This window comes from Bubalus kerabau, chromosome 5, assembly GCF_029407905.1.
Source record: "Bubalus kerabau isolate K-KA32 ecotype Philippines breed swamp buffalo chromosome 5, PCC_UOA_SB_1v2, whole genome shotgun sequence".
NCBI classification, from domain to species: Eukaryota; Metazoa; Chordata; class Mammalia; order Artiodactyla; family Bovidae; genus Bubalus; species Bubalus kerabau.
In genome coordinates this window covers 107,248,328-107,256,990 of record NC_073628.1, presented here as the reverse complement: position 1 = coordinate 107,256,990, position 8,663 = coordinate 107,248,328, and the positions used below count along the sequence as shown (strand labels likewise).

At 52.0% G+C, this 8,663-nt stretch overlaps 1 protein-coding gene across 3 annotated transcripts in view; it reads left to right on the top strand.

Moving 5' to 3' along the window:
* KAZN (kazrin, periplakin interacting protein) overlaps positions 1-8,663 on the top strand; it is a 1,028,616-nt gene that overhangs the window by 860,042 nt on the left and 159,911 nt on the right. Inside the window, exon 1 of one of the 3 annotated variants that reach the window (XM_055582646.1) lies at positions 3,360-3,494. The exons of the other annotated variants lie outside the window; for them this stretch is intronic. The gene's annotated coding sequence lies outside the window, so the exon portion shown is untranslated. Of the gene's footprint in view, positions 1-3,359; positions 3,495-8,663 lie in introns of those variants that run through there. 3 annotated transcript variants of the gene reach the window in all.

Here is an 8,663-nt window from a genome sequence, read left to right as displayed (position 1 = left end):
AACTGCAAGAGTGCCCTTCTGGGTGACAGTGTCTGAAAATTGGCACTTTTAGGGGTTTGGGGAAGGGGAAAGGGAGAAGGGATGCTCGCTTGGTGGGATGGAGGCCTGGCACCTTGACATTGTTCATAGGTGATATCCTGGGATTGTCGGGGTGACAGACCCTGTGCTGGTGACTTCTGCTGACCCCTGGCCTCCAGGGTGGGGCCACTTCCAGGAGAGGTTACCATTTGCGTGTATACTGCGGACAAGAGCAGGTGATGCAGAAATGAAACACGGTGCTTGGTCTGCACCTGATGCAGCCCCAGATCTGTCTGACCTTGAGATACTCTGTAACTCAGTTTCCCTTTTGGTGTGGGGGGGTAGTGACTCCACCAGAGGGAGGCTCCTTCCAGGGTTCCCACAGAGTGTTCAGGTGGTCCCAGAGCCTTCTGAGATGAGAACTTGAATGATTCCCTTGTGATTGTCCCTCCATTCAGTCACATCTCTTGAGCATCTCCTGCCTCCAGGCACTGTTGTAGCTGCCAGGGCTGTAGCAGCGAGAAGACTGCGGCCCTTGTTTCCATGGAGCTTGTATTCTGTGGGAGGAGATTTCCAGTAGGCAAAGACCCACAGGATGTGTCAAGGGATGGTAAAGGCTAGGCAGGAGAAAAAACCAGGTGAGGGGTTAGCGCAGTGGGATTGGGTGGTTTTTGTATAGGTGGTTAGAAAGGAATGAGGGGAGGTACATGGGTGCTGAGTTCCTAAGACGAGAGGATATTGCTGGTCGACAAAGGAAATCAAGTCTTTTTTATTTTTTTGGCCACGCAGCTTATGGGATCTTAGTCCCCCAATAAGAGATCAAACCCAGCCTTTGGCAGTGAGAGCACCAAGTCGTAACCACTGGACTGTCAGGGAATTCCCAACCAAGTCATTTTTTTTTTTTTAAGTTGTTGGTAAATTAGTATTTTTGTAGACTGGGCACTTTATCTGTCCAAATCTGAAGCCTCCCAGGCTTCCTCCTTTATTAGTCATTCAAGTTCTTATCTTCTCTTGCCCCTCCTCCTCACATAAAGCCCCCCAGAGGAGGGGGCCAGGCCCTGTGTACCTGTATACTGGCTCCCATCCCTTGCCCTCCCAGGGGCCAGTCTTGCGTGCTAAGTCACTTCATTCGTGTCTGACTCTTTGTGACGCTATGGACTGTAGTCCACCAGCCTCCTCTGTCCATGGGATTCTCCAGGCAAGAGTAGTGGAGTGGGGTGCCATTTTCTGCGCCAGGTGATCTTCCCAACCCAGGGATCAAACCCACATCTCTTATGTCTCCTGCATTGGCAGGCAGGTCCTTTACCACTAGCAGCACCTCGGACGTCCAGGGGCCAGGCTTGGGGCTCACCAAATGCCAGATTTTGTCTTCGTTAGTCCTCCAGCAGCCCAGGGGTAGGTGCGGTTGCTAATTCTGTCCACAGATGCGGAAACTGGTGCTCAGAAAATTCGGCTGAGATCTCACAGCTAGTAGGTGTCACATCCAGGACTTGGCCCCAGGTTGTAAACCTCAGAGCACCTCATTGTGATCTCAAGAAAGTAGACCCATGGTAAGTGTCAGGTCCATTTTTCCTATAAATTTTTATCTCTAAAAAAACGTTTGTCCTCTCCTTGACATTCCTCGGTTTAAGCAACTCAAGCATTTGCTTATCTTTGTGCCTTTAGCAATTTCCTCACTAGGTCAGCTTTGTGTGATCCCTTCTGTAAAGAATTTCTGCTGGGTGAGGGGGAGATTCAGTCTCCACACTGGAATTGGGGATGGTCTTTGAAAGTCAGCCACTAGGATCGAGAGAGTTTAGAGTGAGCTTCCTCTGTAATGGGGTGGGAGAGAGACAACTGGGGCTTGGCTCTTCTGGACACTCAGGAATGAAAGTCACTGCTCTTTGAATGTATTTTTCCATTGGTTTTCCTCAGGCAGTTTGCTGTGGCCCAGCCCCCTCCACCCTATGTGACTGTTCAGGGAGAGGAACCCAAAGATCCTTCTGCCAGAGCAGTGGGTACAGGGCACCAGGTTTGGAATCAAATGCAACCTTGCTAGTTGAATCCACCAGCTCTACTGCTTTCTGGCTATTTGTCTCCAAGCAAGTTAGATAATATCCTGAGCCTCAGTTTGTGTGTGTGTGTGTTACTCGGTCGTGACCCCATGGACTGCAGCCCTCCAGGCTCCTCAGAGCCTCAGTTTACCCATCTCTAAAATGGGATCCTGTTACCCACCTCAGAGTTGTTGGACAGGAATCTGTATGGTTACCATCCTTCATACCCATGGGGCCTGCTGCTACTTATGCCATAAGAGATGGGAGGATTCCCATTTATCCAGAGTACAAAGGACTTAAATATGTGTGTGTGTGAAATTAAAAAAAATATTTTTGGCCACATCATGCAGCATCATGCAGCATGCAGGATCTTAAGTTCCCCGTTGTTGTTGTTGTTGTCGTTCGGTCACTAAGTTGTGTCTCATTGCGGCCCCATGGGCTGCAGCATACCCAACTTCCTTGTCCTTCACCATCTCCCGGAGTCTGCTCAAATTCATGTCTGTTGCATCAAGGATGCTACCCAACCTTCTCTTCCTCCGATCAGGGATCGAACTCATGCCCTTTGCAGTGGAAGTGCAGAGTCTTAACCACTGGACTGCCAGAGAAGTCTCAAAAATGCGTTAAACTTTTGAAGTCTGAAATATTGGGATTTGATGGGACAGGTGTTTTTGACAGAGTACGAGCTGCTTATTTGGCCTTCTGAGTCATTGGGAAATTTCCAGAATGGCCTCTGTGTTTTGTGTTAATATTCCAGCTGAGTCAACTGGGTGATTTGCTAGGACCCTCCAGCCATTCTGGGCAAAGAGGATTTTCTTTCCCTTCCCATCATCTCAAGAGCCACAGAGCACGTGTGGCTCATGGACGGTAGCGGACACCCCCTCAGTGTTAGCGCCTCTCCCCCAGAACACAGCCCGTTGACCAAAGTGGAAAATTAGGCACATTGGCGTGCACACAGATTTTAGCCTCAGCAGATAAGCATACCAAGCGTGTCATTAAAGCTGTCCAGAGCAATTGCCATGGGGATCCTGTGTTTGCTGTGAGTCACTAAGGGCTATAAACACTCCAGAGAGGATGGCAAGCTGTGGTTACAAGGTGTGCGGGTGCATGTGTGCGAGCCTGTGTATGTAGTTCTTTTTTAAGAATTGACTCTCCGTAAATGTGTTTCATGTTGAGCGCATCAGATGAGTGCCTGTCCAGGAGGGGAAGAGTCAGGATTGCTTCCTATTCTCAAGGACCAGGCCCTCTGTCCCTCTTGGGACAGCTACCGTGAAGGTGGGGACTTCAGACTTTCTCTTGTCTGCTGTTTGGATGCCTTCAAGAGAAGCCGGTTAGAAGATGCTGATTGTGGCGGTTCCTTGGCGCCCTCACCATATGGCATTAGCCCAGCCGGTGCTGCCACAGCCCCAGATTTAGAAGAAATTAACAGCCACCAAGGTGCGACAGGTACGTGCGTCCCACCTGCCTAGTGTCCTGGCCCTAAACTGGATGAGGTTATGCTGGGCCAGGGAGAAGGGGAGCTGGTGGGTTCAGTGGTGACGACCCTCCGAGTGCATCATGCTGGGCTTAGGGGACCGCTTTGGAGAACACTCACCGCCCAGTGGCCAGTCTGCAGGTGCTGACTGCCTTGTCTTTTGTTGCCGCCTGGATTTGGAGACTGGCTCAGGCTCCCAGCTAGTTTGGGCTGTAACTTTATCACAGGCATTGTGTTCAGTACCTTTTAATTGTACAGAAGCTTCGGAAAGCTCTCCCCGGGGGCCTGGAGAGAAGTAAAAACAACAGCTGCTGGTTCCTGTATGCTTTATTCCCTCAGCCTTGCCAGGGTACTCCTAACTTTGAAGTCCTGTGTGCCAGGCAGGGAAGAATCCTTATTTGTGTTGAGGGCCGCCCAGGAGCCAGGCCCTTTGTTACCTGTGTTCCTGTTCTTCTTCCCTGTGGTTTCATTCATCAGCTGACGATGCCTTGAGAGCTACTGGGGCACCAGGCGGAGGCTGCGATGCTTTTTTTTTTTCTCATCTTGGGCATAACAGCATCCAGTAAGCCGGGTACCTTTGGAGGGAGGGTCCCTGGGGCCCCAGCATACAGCCCACGCCACTAGCGCAGCAAGAATCCAAAGAGGCCAGCTGGCCTGTGACAGGAGGTTTGACCCTGGCCATTTGGAAAGCTTGGATGCAGAGCCCTGAGAGGGAAACCTGGGCATAGATAGGGTCAATTTACTCCCTCTCCGAGCTCAGGAACTGAGGCCCAGAGCGAGGGAGGGACCGTGCTCCAAGGTGTCATGTGGGGTAGTTTCCAGGGTCGGATGCGAAAACTTAACAAAGGTACTTGGATGTCTTGGCAAAGCTGGGCATTCTCTCCCTTCACACTCTTCCCTAGCTCCCTCTGATCTTTTGAAGGGGGCCTCAGACTTTGGGGATCACAGCAGTCTAGGGTGATTGCTAGTATGCACATTCTCAGGCTTCGCCTCAAGATTCTGACTCTGTAGGTCTGTGAAAGGGCCCAGGCATCTTGTATTTTGTATCAAGTGCCCTGGGTGAATTTGATGTGGGGTTTCCATGGATGAGACTTGGAGAACCTCTGCTATTCACATCTCTGTGAAGTGAAAGTTGCTCAGTCATGTTCAATTCTTTGCGACCCCATGGACTATACAGTCCATGGAATTCTCCAGGCCAGAATACTGGAGTGAGTAGCCGTTCCCTTCTCCAGCTGATCTTCCCAAACCAGGGATAGAACCCAGGTCTCCCGCATTGCAGGTGGATCCTTTACCAGCTGAGCCACCAGGGAAGCCCACTTCTCTGGGATTCGGTTAATTTTTGAGCAAGGAACAAGGGAGCCACACACTCTGGCTTACCCCCTGCTCCCTGACGTCACCCTTGGCAGCATCCCTTTCCCCTCCCACAGGTGACCCAGAGTGGACATCAGGTACGTGAGCATCCTATTTCAATCCCACTTCTTTCTCTTCTAATCTATTTCCCCGCCTCCATCTCTTCCTGCTCCTCCCCCTCCCTCTCCCCCCGCCCGCCTTTCTGCAGAATCTCTTAAAAAGAGGCACATGGATTTCTGTCTTGTGCTCTCACAAGACTGTGCTGTGGTGAGAAAGCCGCCAGTTAGGCCTTTTTGCTCAGATGTCCTGCTCTGTGTCCTAGGCTGCCACTAGCACTCACTCAGCCTTTCACTCCACCAATATTCCTCTTTCCTTGAGCTCCTCCGAGAGGCCAGGTCCTGGGCTGGGTGCTGAGAGTCAAAGGAGACCACATCCTTGATCATGGTTCATCCGGACTCTTCAGACTTGGTACCAAACCCACCAGTCCAGGCCGCCCCCTCCCCTGCTGCGGGTCCATTTTGTTGTTAGTCTGAATGCTGTGCCCATGACAGACGTGTTCAGCTGAGCGGCTGGTTCTGTGCTTCCTCTTGGCATCTCTTGCCGTGTCCACAGTACAGATGGGAGCCATGGGGAAGGTTTCTATAACCTTATACCCTGTGGACTTTGTCGGCTTCTTCAGGGTTGGGGGCCAAGGGGCCTGGGTGGCAGAGTGGGAGGGCTCTGTCTGTGGTGCCCCTCTAGCTGGGAGACTCACCCCCACCAAGCTGGACTGCCTCCTCCCAGCAGTGGGTACAGGGGGTCTTTAGATGTGGGCTAGCAATGGCTGCCTTGGGTAGACTCTTTCCCCTCTTTTGTACCCCGGAAGAGAACAGCAAGGAGCCCCCTTTTACAGAAAGGGAAATAGAGGCAGACACTGTGGTTTCTCTGGGCCAGAACCATCTTATGGAATTCTCTGCCAAGCTGAAAATGGTCCACTGTCCTGTGTGGTAGCCTCTAGATTTAAAATGTAGCTAGTGTGACCACACAGCTGAATTTCAATCTATTTTAAAGGCTGCATGTGGCCAGTGGCTGGTACAGCTGGTCCTGAGTCAGGGCTTGATACCACAGACGGGGCTATGGGCCCATCACAGCTCATGAAGCCTGAGGTGTGTTTTTCCACTGTGCTCCTCTAAGGCTGTCCTGCTTCTCCATGTGGTCTCCGGATCACCTGCCTCAAAACTACTCAGAAAAAAAAAAAAAAAAAAAAAAACTACTCAGAGCTGTTTAGGTTTTTAAGTTCCTGGATCCTCTGCCAAACCTGGACAGTCAGATAGATATCTGGGGTGGCCCCAGAAGTCTGCTCTTTAAACGCATCGCCTCCACCCCCAGGTGATTTTGATCTTTTCTGAAATTTGTGAACCAAAGGCTCCAGCATGTTACATCTTTACTGTCGGGGGGTTTCTCAGCCTCCAGCAGTCCATCAGTGCCTTTCTGCCTTTGTCCCCCCCCACCCCACCCCACTACCTGCACCAGGCCAGTGGCTTTCAAGATGGGATGCCAAAACCAGTAAATCAACCTCATCTAATAACTTGGTAGAACTGCAAACCCTCAGCCTGCCCTAGACCTGCAGAATCAGAAACCTAGAGTGAGCCCCACAGTCTGGGTTTTAACAGACCCCTCAAGGCAATGCTAATGCAGCTATAGCTTGAAACCAATCACTCAGCAAGACTGCTCTAGGAAGCTCCTTCAACTTAAAAATTTCCCCCAAATCTCTTCTGTCTTTTCCTTCCTCTCCCCATCCTATTCCCTGTTCCCCCTTCCCTCTGTACCCTGGCCTGTCCTCTCTCCAGCTTCTAAGAGCTGCCAAGACCTTTCTACACCCAGGGAGTGCTGGGTGTGTGGCGAGATGATCCATCTGTCTTTTACAAGGGTCTTCAGGGATCCTGGCCTTACCCGAGGGGTGGCCCTTGTAGGGATGTGACAGGGGAGGCAAGCAGAGCGGTGGCCAGAAGACCGCCACCCCCATCGTCTCTCCCAGAATCCCAGGTGGTGGCCAGCTGTCCACCCGATGCCAGAATCTCAGAAGAACAGAGGGCCAGATGGGCCAATTTCCCTGGGGCCCCCAGGCCCGCTTCATGGGGCAGGCCCCTGCTGCTTCCCTTGGCATCCATCAGCCTGAAGGAAGTTGGCACAGCTCACAGCTGTGCTCAACAGACAGCACTTGTCTGTTTCATGTCTTCCCAGTGTTTACAGAAAGCAGGGAAGCTGGAGGCCAGCTCAGACATGGCCATGCTCCTGATCCACTGTGGAACCTTCCTTATGCAGATCGTTTGCCTCCGAACCCCAGTTTCCTGGTTCCGTGAAATGAGATCCATAGTGCCGGCTGCACAGCTCACAGATTTGTGATTGCATTTACCCGAGCCTGTGGATCTGGGAGAGCTTTGCACACTCAGAGGCACCTTACAAACATGGCTCGTACCACATCAATGCTGGTGAGGGCAGCCCTGTGCCTCGGGGAACCGACTCCTCCTGGTTCGCTTGGCACATTGCTGGTTTCAGCACTGAAAGTTCTGTTATTGTTGTTTAGTTGCTAAGTTGTGTCTGATTCTTTTGAAACCTCATGGACTGCAGCCCACCAGGTTCCTCTGTCCGTGGGATTTCCCAAGCAAGAGCACAGCAGTGGATTGCCTTTTCTTTCATTACCACGGAGCCACCTGGGAAGCCCACTGGAAGTCCTACATTCTGGGAAACCCCTCAGTCCTAGGCAAACCAGAACAGTTGGTCTCCCTGTCTGTACCCCAGTGGCTTCCAGACACTCAGCTTTAGCAGCCATACCCAGCTGCTTTTGCCATATAAAAAGTGATCTTGAACCTCCTCCCAACCCTACCCTCCCAGCAGTGAAGGCATCACCTGCCTGACTCCTGAGCCCCCACCCACCTCCAGCGATGGCATTGAGCTTCTGGCTCTGCTCTCAATTCCAGCTCATTCAGGTCTCTGGGCATCGACTGATGGTCTGGCTGACCCGCCACTCAGATTCCAGCTGAGCATGTCTTTATTAAATCACGGTTACCCATTTGTGCACTGGATTGCTCACTGGATAAATACTCATCAGGCCCTGAGTGGGTACCTGGTGCTGACAAGCTGAGCCAAACCAGCCCTGTCCTCATTTCGCCTAGGGTTTTCTGTCTAGAACCCTTAGCTGGGACCAGAAGGATGCCCTTCCCCAACCTCTGCCTGCATCCGACAAAGCTCCAGGTTCGTCCGCCTGGCAGATGTTCAGTACCTGCTCCGCATGGGCGTGGTGCTGGAGCCGTGAACCATGCCAGCTCCTCTGGCTGCTGCTGAGGGGCTTGGGGTCTCCTCATTGTGTCAGGAAGCAGCTGACTCATTCCCACCCCTCACCCTCTCCTTCCTATGTCTCCACCCCATACAAAATCCAAATCCCACCCTGTCCTGGGCCCTGACCCTACTGTGAATTTGTCTTGCTCATTCGGGCCCCTTTGTGCACAGTCATTGCCCTGCCACAGGGTCCTCCCAGGGTGTTTCTCAGGGCCTTCCTCCTGAACTTACCCCAGGTGGGCAGGGCCACAAGGCACCTACATATCTGCCTCCCTTCGTTCACCTGGAGCACAGAGTCGAGCTTTAGGAAATGCTCTGAGAGGGAGAAAACACACATGTAGATTTCTCAGCTGGAAGGACCTTGGTTTTTTTGTTCTTCAGTCTCCAAGTTGTGTCCAACTCTTTGTGACCCCATGGACTGCAGCATGCCAGGCTCCTCTGTCTATGGGATTTCCCAGGCAAGAATCTTGCAG